Genomic DNA, 12,500 nt, shown 5'->3' with positions numbered 1-12,500 from the left:
GCACCACCACCCACAGAATCAAGAAAGAGCTCTCAATCTGTCAATCCTCGCTGTGTCCGGGCCGGGTGAGATTTCCCGTGTTGAGTCAAATTAAGCCGCAGGCTCCACTCCTGGTGGTGCCCTTCCGTCAATTCCTTTAAGTTTCAGCTTTGCAACCATACTTCCCCCGGAACCCAAAGACTTTGGTTTCCCGGAAGCTGCCGGACAGTTCTTAAGTTCGACACTGCCCGATCGCTAGTCGGCATCGTTTAAGGTCAGAACTAGGACGGTATCTGATCGTCTTCGAACCTCTGACTTTCGCTCTTGATTAAAGAAAACATTCTTGGCAAATGCTTTCGCAGTCGTTCGTCTTGCGCCGATCCAAGAATTTCACCTCTAACGGCACAGTACGGATGCCCCCGTCCGTTCCTATTAATCATTACCTCGTGCTCCGAAAACCAACAAAATAGAACCGAGGTCCTATTCCATTATTCCATGCAACATTATACAAGCGTAAAGCCTGCTTTGAACACTCTAATTTTTTCAAGGTAAACTTGCCGGACCACCGCAACACTCAGTTAAGAGCACCGCGAAGGCACCGACCAACAAGAACAACGAGGCCAGTGCTAGCCTTTCGACCGACCAACCTCGCCGTCCCTATATCCAACTACGAGCTTTTCAACCGCAACAACTTAAATATACACTTTTGGAGCTGGAATTACCGCGGCTGCTGGCACCAGACTTGCCCTCCAATGGATACTCGTTAAAAAGTTTAAAGTGTACTCATTCCAATTGCAGGACCTCGTACGAGGTCTGCATTGTTATTTTTCGTCACTACCTCCCCGAGCCGGGAATGGGTAATTTGCGCGCCTGCTGCCTTCCTTGGATGTGGTAGCCGTTTCTCAGGCTCCCTCTCCGGAATCGAACCCTGATTCTCCGTCACCCGTTACAACCTCGGTAGGCCGATACCGTACCGACGATAGTTGATAGGGCAGTTGCTTTAATGAGATGTCGCCAGCACTAGGCCGTGCGATCCGCAAGCTTATCCAGAGTCACCATTGTAACGACCCGAAAGCCGGTTAGTTTTGGTCTGATAAATGCGCGCCTCACGTCAGTTCGGCGCTTTACGCATGTATTAGCTCTAGAATTGCCACAGTTATCCATGTAAAAGCGTACAATCAAATGAACCATAACTGATTTAATGAGCCATTCGCAGTTTCACTGTACGTGAGCTCGTACTTACACTTGCATGGCTTAATCTTTGAGACAAGCATATGACTACTGGCAGGATCAACCAGATAACTATCCGAGGGCGTTTAAACCCGTTGCTCGACTGAGCGTTTTTACTGTATAAATACAGACCTTTTCTATCACTCGGCTTAAAAGCCTTGCGAACGTTACTGAAAGTCGGCGCCGGCCTTTTGCTGTTTAAAGCGCCAGCCCGCGTCGACTGCAGCATGCAGCTATACAACTGACTGTTCTTTCTCCCGACCAACCGTTTGCCTTCTGCCGGTTAACTCGTCAGCAGCAACACGCCATCTGTCTGCTGCAGTTACCCGCCTCGAGCCGTGCCTGCCTGCGTCGGCTACTCGTCTCGACGACTTCGCAAAGCTATAAGCCTACCGCCGCTGGACGCTTGTAGTTTTTCATACGCTGCTCCAATGCGTTTACATAGCACGTTCGCCGCCGCTGCAATAGCCGCGCCTCGGGTGCTAAACAGTAATGCTTTAAGCCCGCTTTCTCGTCAAGTCGACCGAACGCACAAACACGTCTCTCTCACTAGTGTAAAGTAATGCATACGTGTATGATGCTCAAATGTTGCTGTTGAACTTTTTTTGCCGATTTTTTCCGATTTTTTTCAATTTCTTTGTTTCTTTTCGATTATTTTAATGTTTTAAGCTTATTTATGCTACGTTTAAATGTTTTAATACTTTTTTATACTTTATTTAATATGTTTAAAAGAAATAAATAAATAAAAATATGTATAAACTACTTTTTTTAATGTTTTAAATATATATATTTATTATAAATAAACTTTATTTGTATTATTTTTTATTTAAGCGTACTTTTTAAATCTTTATATTTGTTTTATCGTTTTAAGCACATTGCGATAAGTATAATAAACAAAAAATTGAATAAAAATAATAATAATAAAAAAAAAAAAAAAAAACATAAGCTTATTTTATATGTTTTATTTTATTTTTATTTAAACTTACTTTTCAAACCTTAATACTCGTTTTATTTTTTTAAGCAGATTGCGATAAATATAATAAACAAACAATTAAATGAAAATAAAATAAAAAAATCAAACATAAGCTTATTTTATATGTTACATTTTATCTTTATTTAAACTTACTTTTTAATATAGTTGTTTTATTTTTTAAGCACATCGCGATAGATATAATAAACAAACAATGAAATAAAAATAATAATAATAATAATAATAATAATAATAATAATAATAATAATAATAATAAATCATAAGCTTATTTTGTATGTTTCATTTTATTTTATTTAAAACTTACAATTTAAACCTTTGTATTTGTTCTATTCTTTTAAGCACATCGCGATAAATATAATAAGCAAACAATTTAATAAAAGTAAAATAAAAAAATCAAACATAAGCTTATTTTATATGTTTCATTTTATCTTTATTTAAACTTACTTTTTAAACCTTTATAGTTGTTTTATTTTTTAAGCACATCGCGATAGATATATTAAACAAACAATGAAATAAAAATAATAATAATAATAATAATAATAATAAAAAATCATAAGCTTATTTTGTATGTTTCATTTTATTTTATTTAAAACTTACAATTTAAACCTTTGTATTTGTTCTATTCTTTTAAGCACATCGCGATAAATATAATAAGCAAACAATTTAATAAAAGTAAAATAAAAAAATCAAACATAAGCTTATTTTATATGTTTCATTTTATCTTTATTTAAACTTACTTTTTAAACCTTTATAGTTGTTTTATTTTTTAAGCACATCGCGATAGATATATTAAACAAACAATGAAATAAAAATAATAATAATAATAATAATAATAATAAAAAATCATAAGCTTATTTTGTATGTTTCATTTTATTTTATTTAAAACTTACAATTTAAACCTTTGTATTTGTTCTATTCTTTTAAGCACATCGCGATAAATATAACAAGCAAACAATTAAATAATAATAATAATAATAATAAAAAAATCATAAACTTATTTTATATGTTTCATTTTATTTTTATTTAAACTTACTTTTTTAACCTTTATAGTTGTTTTATTTTTTAAGCACATGGCGATAAATATAATAAGCAAACAATTAAATAAAAATAATAACAAATAAATAAAACAATACGGCTAAACTATAAAAAGAAAACTAAATAACTGATAAATACTTGTAAAACATTATTTGAAAAATGTATTTTGAAACACAACACGATTGATTTATAAATAATAATATATTTTTAATTTGTGTAGTTCATTTAAAGTAGTCTCCCTTTTTGCTTCTGGTTTTATTAGAGTTATATATAACAATAAATGGTGTAGTTTATTTAAAGTAGTCTCCCTTTTTGCTTCTGGTTTAATTAAAGTTATATAACACATACTATAGTAAGTTAAATAAACTATAGTAACTTTATAAAACTACTTTACAAAATACATTTGTATAATTTAATAACTTTAAAATAACTATCAAGAATAAAATAGAATAGCTTTAAGTTTAGTATACAATTGGTATGTAAATTGTGTAGTTTATTGAAAGTAGTCTCCTTATTTGCTTCTGGTTTTACTTGAGTTACATAACGTTAAATAAACATACTTAATAAACGTAACCATCAATACTGTCATTTTAATAAAACTAAGTACAAATACATTGAATTAACATAGAACTTTAAAAAGCCTTCGCTAGTATCTGTTGGTAACAGTAAATAACCTATTATGACTCACAATACAAGAGTGCGAAATTTATTTTTCATTTGATTTTTCAGGTATTTATTTATTTGTGGAAATAAACTTTTTTATTACATTAGAAACTAATTGAATTTTTCCTATAACTATACCTATTATTATATTTAGTATGCTTAAAAGTAATAAAATGACACGTCGCGATTATATAATAAACAAACAATCAAACAAACAAAGAAATAAAAAAAAAAAACTATTTTTTTAAACTTATATTTCAACTATATGTCTTATTTTATTTTCATTTAAACTTACTTTAAACCTCTGTATTTGTTATATATATTTCAACACAATACGATTAAACTATAAGACAAACAACAAAATAAAATAATCACATTAATAAATACACTAAGCAAATAGCTAGAATAAATATAAACAGTTCACAATATATACAATATATTTCTTCCATTTTTAAGTTACTTGTTAAACATATTTATTTAAAAATGTTTCTTTAGAATATAAAACTAACAGTTCTACAAATAAAGAAATTAAAAAGCCAATACACATAACACTAACTTTTCATAAATTAGATATGCAAATATGAACAAATAATAACTAAATTCTAAAGCTTTTGTAAACTGTGAACTTATAAACTTATAATAATAATTGCATATTCACTATTCACAATAGCTTTTTATTTAGTACACAACTGGTCTGTAAATTGTGTAGTTTATTGAAAGTATAATCCCGTTTTGCTTCTGGTTTAAATAAAGTTATACAACACATACTAAAGTAAATTAAATAAAGTAATTCACTACTATCGTATTAAATAAAACCAATTTACAAAATACATTAATTTAAATTAAAGTGAACTTTGAACTTATAATAATAATTGCATATTCACTATTCAGAATTTCTTTAAATTTAGTACACAACTGGTCTGTAAATTGTGTTGGTTCTATTCAAGTACTCTCCTTGTTTGTTTTGTTTTAGTTGTATTTATTTTTAGATACTAGCACATTCAATACACATAATAAAGTAAACCAAATAAACTCTATTAATTTAAACTAAGTACAAATACATTAAGTTAATACAAAACTTTAAAAAGCTTTTGCTAGTATCTGTTGGTAACAGTAAATAACTTATTATGACTCACAATACAAATGTGCAAAATTTATTTTCGTTTGATTTTTCAAGTAGCCACGCTTTTATTTGTTTTTGGACAAAAAGACTTTAAAGTTTTAGTATAAAAGACTAATTGTATTAATTTTAACTCAGAAAATTGTACTCTACAAGATGGTGCCATTATTTTTTCGATATCTCAAACTGGTCAAACCACTTTTTTAGCGCTCTAATTGGTTTAAACAGCAAATAACGTTATCTGATTGGCTTACGTTTTTATTTGCTAATAACTAGAATTTACTTTTCTTTTAAGCGTTAAAGAAATGTAAATAAACGAGTAATAAGTATAAATAGGTCAGAAAGAAAAATAGTACAAAAAAGATGAATTCAAAAAGCAAAGGCCTACGGCACGTGGTATTCCCAAGCGGTCACCCATCTAAGTACTAACCACGCCCGACACTGCTTAACTTCCCAGATCGGACGAGATGGGGTGTGCTCAGTGTGGTATGGTCGTAGGCGTTTGAAGGCGTTTACAAGCCTTTATAAACCCTTCGGTTTATTTAAAAAACCTATTTGCACTTGATTTACAATCAATTTGATATTTTAAAATTATTCCTTATAAAATTTTAACCTGAATTAACTTTTTTTTGTTTTTTTAATCAACAGTTACTCCCAAACTGTACTAAAACTGTATTGTAACTGTACAAAAGTGTTTGTTTAAATAATTGTTATCTATAAATTACCTAAGACCAGGAAAAGTAGAAGTAAAGTTTATTGAATTATTAAATAAATAAAATAAAATCGTAAAATAAAATAATACAATATGTTTACAATTTGTCATTGATCTATCCATTTATGTTATTGCATTACAAATACAAACATTGCATACATTCAAGAGTATTATTCATCAATCTTTTCAATATAATAAGTTTTAAATTTATATTTATTTTTAAATAATTCCTGACATTTTAGATTACCTGAGATTTTTTTTTTAATTAAATTAATTTTAGTAATTAAATACTTGACGTTCTATTTTGTTTAATTTGATAACTCAACCATGTTTATTTTTTTTACTAATTTAAAAGAACTATTAAACTAAAAGACATTACATACAGCTTCTAAAAGTTTTAAACACCTTAAAAAATATTATTATTTTAAAGATATATTAAAGAACTAAACAGATATTACTCCTAAAAAATCTTGTTAATAATATATAAAAAGTACTCAAAGTCAGACTCGGAAATATATATACTATGTATATAAATATGTATATCTTACTTGAAGTTCACTGTAATTGACACTGTATAACAAAATTATAAAAATCAACCTATTTATATAGCAAAATATTTCTTTATCTTTGTCGTGGCGCGGTGGGTCAGTGGTCTTATCAGCTGACTCATAAGCAGAAGGTTGTAAGATCGAATCCCGCTAGTCGTCACGAAACACCACTATCGTTCAATGTTCGGGCTTCAAATTCTTTGAGATTATACTGTACTATTTATCTATCTAACTAATCTATCTAACAAATGTTGTTCAATCTAGGTTGTGGGTACTTGGGTCGAGTAATGCCTTTGACTTACAATCTGTTGTGGATTGACAATATTCCTCTATCTATCAATAAACAAATCTATCTAATAAATGTTGTTCAATCTAGGTTGTGGGTACTTGGGTCGAGTAATGCCTTTGACCTACAATCTGTTGTTGATTGTCAACATTCCTCTATCTATCAATAATGATTATATTCAATAATAAATGTTGATTAATTCAGTTGTAAGAAAACCAGTGCGCTGGTTAGGTTGGGTAAGGCCTTCGACTTACAATCTTGGGGATTATCAACGTTCATCACAAGTACAGTAACGATCTCATTGAATTTCCAGTTGGAACATTGGATTGTAGTGGTGGCCTACTTTGTAGGTTTTTTGCCTAGTTTGTTTTTTGCCTAGTTTGACAAACTATTGTATATATATTGTATAACTTTATTTGTATTATTTTTTATTTAAATTACTACTTATTATTAAAGAATTAAATTTTCTTAGAAAAAAAAACTATGTATTTTAACTAATGCTTATTTTATATGTTTTGTTTTATTTTTATTCTAACTTACTTTAAACCTCTGTATTTTTTATACAATACGATTGAACTATATAACAGAAAAATAATTAAATAATCAAACTATTGAATAAGCAGTTAATTAGTGTGTTTTTTTATGCTTCTTTCATTTTTAACTTACTTGTTAACCATATTTCTTTTATTAAAGTATAAAACTAACAGTTACTAAAATAAAATAATCATAAAGTCAATACACAAAACACTAACTTTTTATAATTTAAATATGCAAACATGAATATAGTTATGAATCTATTATTTATTCAAATAGAATTATTCAAAGCTTATAATTATAAAGCTTTTGTATAATGTTTCAATTACAGTGAACTTTAAGTAAGATAAGTTTTTTTTTTTGTAATAACTACAAAATTGGTATTTTAGTTTATTATTAGTAACTAAATACTTATATTTATTATATTTAAAAAAAAACATCTATACTAACTCTAATTTCAAAGCATATTAAAACATACAAATTTTACCAACTAAATATTTATTTTTATTTTAATTATTATAACTTTCAAACATAAGCTTGTATACCTTATATACCTATATACCTCATATAGTAGGCTTGACATAACATAACATTATTTAATTCTTTTTGTTTGAAATAAACTCATTTAGTTATTAGTAAATTACAACATAAATGCTTATAACAATATAACTAAGATTTAGCTTTTGAGTTAGTAAACTTTGATAGTTTTCTTTTAATAGTTTAATAGTCCTTATTTAAGTTCAAACAAAATTGCTATATATTTAATACACATACAAAAGTAAACTAAGTAAACGTAATTCAATAGTTTCTATTAAGTAAAAGTAATTACAAATACATTAAGTTAATACAAAACTTTAAAAAGCTTTTGCTAGTATCTGTTGGTAACAGTAAATAACTTATTATGACTCACAATACAAAAGTGCAAAATTTATTTTCGTTTGATTTTTCAAGTAGCCACGCTTTTATTTGTTTTTGGACAAAAAAACTTTTAAGTTTTAGTATAAAAGACTAATTGTATTAATTTTAACTCAGAAAATTGTACTCTACAAGATGGTGCCATTATTTTTTCGATATCTCAAACTGGTCAAACCACTTTTTTAGCGCTCTAATTGGTTTAAACAGCAAATAACGTTATCTGATTGGCTTACGTTTTTATTTGCTAATAACTAGAATTTACTTTTCTTTTAAGCGTTAAAGAAATGTAAATAAACGAGTAATAAGTATAAATAGGTCAGAAAGAAAAATAGTACAAAAAAGATGAATTCAAAAAGCAAAAGCCTACGGCACGTGGTATTCCCAAGCGGTCACCCATCTAAGTACTAACCACGCCCGACACTGCTTAACTTCCCAGATCGGACGAGATGGGGTGTGCTCAGTGTGGTATGGTCGTAGGCGTTTGAAAGCGTTTACAAGCCTTTATAAACCCTTCGGTTTGTTTAAAAAACCTATTTGCACTTGATTTACAATCAATTTGATATTTTAAAATTAATCCTTATAAAATTTTAACTTGATGTAAGTATTTTTTTTATTAAAACCTTTTTTTTTGGTGTTTTAATTACGATTACTCCCTGTAACTTTATTTAAGACTTCGTTTAAAAGATTGTTAACTATATTCTATATTAAATACTATGATTAGAAGTAAAGTTTATTAAGTGATTAAACTAAATAAAAAATAATGTTAAAATAAACATGTTGTGTTTAGTTTGTTTTACTATTTCTCATTGTTCTATTTATAGATGGTTTTGTTTTACTTCAAGAATATTTATAGCTAGTTTCTAAAGAATATCTCATACTACATCAGATTTTACGATTAACTTAATTTTAGGTAATAAAATATTTGACGTTTAATTTAATAACTCAACTATGTTTATGTTATAAAATAATAGTATATAATACACATACATTATAATATAATAATATGTATAACTAGTTGTTTTACTTTAAAATGAATAATTAAGTGGAAGAATTAAAAGAACTCACATTTTTGAAGAGAGCGTGGAAAACCAGAATAGTCTTTTAAAACATTTATTAAATTATCGATAAATATAGAATACAATAGAATTAAACATATAAACGTAACTGTGGTTGCTTAGAAACTAAACAAGAAATTTTTTAATAAAAATATAAAATAGTTATTATATAGAATTAAAATAAAATAAAAGTAATATAAATTATATTTTTAAACTAAATAACAATTCACGAGCAATATTAGCGCAATGTCAGAGTATGAGTTTATAATAAAGGAATTGCTTCCTTGATGTTGATACTTACCTTATTCAAATAGAATACATTTTCAGCAATCAGGCTTGTGTTTATCTTAGCGCGCGTAACACAACGTTTGTGGGTTTTGGCACACTTTTGTCGATAGTGGGCGCCCCGCCTTTTAAGTACAGAAATTTCGGGAATTTTCGATTTTCGGAATTCTGACTCGACAGATCGTTTTTGTTTGGTCCAGAGACCCCGTAAAAAATTTTTCAGCCCATTTGAAGCATGATGAAAAAATGTTATTTCGACCCCCTTTTTTTAGGGGTTACGGGGACATCAACCCATTTTTTGGGAATAAAAAACTCCTAGAAAAGGACCACTTTTCTTCTTTTTTCGAATTTCGACTTTTTATTTTTTTGGAAAATTTTTCTATTTTCTTTGTTTGTTCTATTATAATGTCGAAAATATTTTTTTTGAGCTTCGCAACGCATAAGGACTAACGTAAGGTAAGTTTTAAAAGATTTTTTTTTTCGATAATTTTTTCTATATTTTTTGTTTGGTCCATTACAAAGTCGAAAATATTTTTTTACGGCTTCTAAACGCGTGTAGATTAACCGTAGGTAGGTTATTTCGAAATTTAAATCTTTCAATATTAATAATTTTTTAGTAAATTGTTCGATTATGAGGTTTTTATGGCTCTTTCAGCACCCAATAACCTACAATAAACACATTAGAAAATAAAATATGAAATAAAAACATCAACTAAAATGAAAATAACATATTCTGTCAGTGAAAATTCTTTTTCTTTATGAAATTTCCCTTGTCACAAAATTGGAAGCTAAGAAAAACCGGAAAATAATTCTTCTTGAGCCATGTTTTTGTATGATAAATAGTATGCAAGCTGCCGATGTCAGAAGACTGTCGACAGCCGAAAAAAAGTCTGTTAAGACTCATTGAAATTGCTCCTGTCCACGGAAATCTTTAGTAAAAGGCGAAAGATTCATTCGTGTACTGAACTGAAGCCAGAGTGATTAGCAACGGTTGCCAAGGCTTTTTCTATGGGCTTTACCATGCTACAGGTTGTGAATAAATGTATACAAACTCCCCCAGAGGGGAGGCGAGCCGATTCCGGAGGTACTGCAATACCGGACCGACTCTTGACGAGCAGGACAATAAATTGTCTGAACTGCACGTCGGTTGACAAAAAGTCGTTTGATCATGGGAAGGACGCGTGGTCCTTCTCGAAGCGATCAAACTTCGAAGAACAGATACTACACTTGATCTTAGCTCAATGAGCCGAGAAGCGATGCCTTCTTAGTATCTGTTTTTTTAATAAACAAACGAAGACTTCGAAGAGCTTGTGACGACCACTCGCATTAGTCATTTAATTGGGGGATGAATGCACAGTGAATACGGTACAAAATCACCTTTAAATGTCTCTAAAGTATAAAGAATAAAAAAAAGCGACGACCATCAACTAAGATGGTCGTCGCCATGAACAACGTATTGAAAAAATTGAAAGATAAAAGGCGACGACCATCAACTAAGATGGTCGTCGCCATGAACAACGTATTGAAAAAATTGAAAGATAAAAGGCGACGACCATCAACTAAGACGGTCGTCGCCAAAATTTTTTTTCTCAAGATGTAAAAAATCCGCGAAAAAAAATGCGAAAAAAAAAGAGCAACACCCGCCTTTCGGCGAGCGTCGCTCAGGCCCTTTTTCTTCAGTCTGACGACTTCAGATGAAAGGACAAATCGTAGATCAAAGGCTTACTCTCAACGAATCGCAGCGGAAAACTGCTCTAACGATCACAACACCCCGATCTTCAACTAGGTCGTTTGCAAATGATTTAGCACCTCGCCTTTCGACGAGGGAGCTGACACTAACTCAGGGCGACGCTTGTCGCACCCATGAAGGTCGGTACTAGACGCGGTGACGACCCAACGGCCGTCTAGCTTTGTCTATCGAGGGCGAGGCACGAATGCATCGTCGCTTCTAGGCGGGATTCTGACTTAGAGGCGTTCAGTCATAATCCCTCAGATGGTAGCTTCGCATCATTGGCTTATCAGCCAAACACATGAACCAAATGTCTGAATCTGCGGTTCCTCTCGTACTAAACAGAATTACTATCGCAACAACGCTCCATCAGTAGGGTAAAACTAACCTGTCTCACGACGGTCTAAACCCAGCTCACGTTCCCTATTAGTGGGTGAACAATCCAACGCTTGGTGAATTCTGCTTCACAATGATAGGAAGAGCCGACATCGAAGGATCAAAAAGCAACGTCGCTATGAACGCTTGGCTGCCACAAGCCAGTTATCCCTGTGGTAACTTTTCTGACACCTCTTGCTTACAGTGGTATTTTAGTTTATTATTAGTAACTAAATACTTATATTTATTATATTTAAAAAAAAACATCTATACTAACTCTAATTTCAAAGCATATTAAAACATACAAATTTTACCAACTAAATATTTATTTTTATTTTAATTATTATAACTTTCAAACATAAGCTTGTATACCTTATATACCTATATACCTCATATAGTAGGCTTGACATAACATAACATTATTTAATTCTTTTTGTTTGAAATAAACTCATTTAGTTATTAGTAAATTACAACATAAATGCTTATAACAATATAACTAAGATTTAGCTTTTGAGTTAGTAAACTTTGATAGTTTTCTTTTAATAGTTTAATAGTCCTTATTTAAGTTCAAACAAAATTGCTATATATTTAATACACATACAAAAGTAAACTAAGTAAACGTAATTCAATAGTTTCTATTAAGTAAAAGTAATTACAAATACATTAAGTTAATACAAAACTTTAAAAAGCTTTTGCTAGTATCTGTTGGTAACAGTAAATAACTTATTATGACTCACAATACAAAAGTGCAAAATTTATTTTCGTTTGATTTTTCAAGTAGCCACGCTTTTATTTGTTTTTGGACAAAAAAACTTTTAAGTTTTAGTATAAAAGACTAATTGTATTAATTTTAACTCAGAAAATTGTACTCTACAAGATGGTGCCATTATTTTTTCGATATCTCAAACTGGTCAAACCACTTTTTTAGCGCTCTAATTGGTTTAAACAGCAAATAACGTTATCTGATTGGCTTACGTTTTTATTTGCTAATAACTAGAATTTACTTTTCTTTTAAGCGTTAAAGAAATGTAAATAAACGAGTA

The 12,500-nt window shown here is 29.8% G+C and overlaps 5 non-coding genes across 5 annotated transcripts in view; all 5 read right to left on the bottom strand.

Moving 5' to 3' along the window:
• The window catches only part of LOC145846456 (small subunit ribosomal RNA), a 1,808-nt gene extending 528 nt beyond the window's left edge, over nt 1-1,280 (bottom strand). The window contains exon 1 of the ribosomal RNA XR_014370782.1: nt 1-1,280. This exon is cut by the window's left edge and continues 528 nt beyond it. This is a non-coding gene — a ribosomal RNA (small subunit ribosomal RNA).
• Nucleotides 1,281-5,399: 4,119 nt separating this feature from the next.
• Nucleotides 5,400-5,518, bottom strand: LOC145846455 (5S ribosomal RNA). The gene has a single exon (XR_014370781.1). It is a non-coding gene; the product is annotated as a 5S ribosomal RNA (ribosomal RNA).
• Nucleotides 5,519-8,373: 2,855 nt separating this feature from the next.
• LOC145846434 (5S ribosomal RNA) lies at nt 8,374-8,492 on the bottom strand. Its single transcript, XR_014370761.1, has one exon. It is a non-coding gene; the product is annotated as a 5S ribosomal RNA (ribosomal RNA).
• A 1,727-nt stretch (nt 8,493-10,219) lies between these two features.
• LOC145846450 (U5 spliceosomal RNA) lies at nt 10,220-10,334 on the bottom strand. Its single transcript, XR_014370776.1, has one exon. It is a non-coding gene; the product is annotated as a U5 spliceosomal RNA (small nuclear RNA).
• An 81-nt stretch (nt 10,335-10,415) lies between these two features.
• Nucleotides 10,416-10,611, bottom strand: LOC145846445 (U2 spliceosomal RNA). Its single transcript, XR_014370771.1, has one exon. It is a non-coding gene; the product is annotated as a U2 spliceosomal RNA (small nuclear RNA).
• Nucleotides 10,612-12,500: the final 1,889 nt, after the last annotated feature.

Source organism: Thalia democratica, unplaced genomic scaffold (assembly GCF_965202585.1).
Source record: "Thalia democratica unplaced genomic scaffold, ktThaDemo2.hap1.1 HAP1_SCAFFOLD_447, whole genome shotgun sequence".
NCBI classification, from domain to species: Eukaryota; Metazoa; Chordata; class Thaliacea; order Salpida; family Salpidae; genus Thalia; species Thalia democratica.
This window is presented reverse-complemented; position numbering and strand designations above follow the sequence as displayed.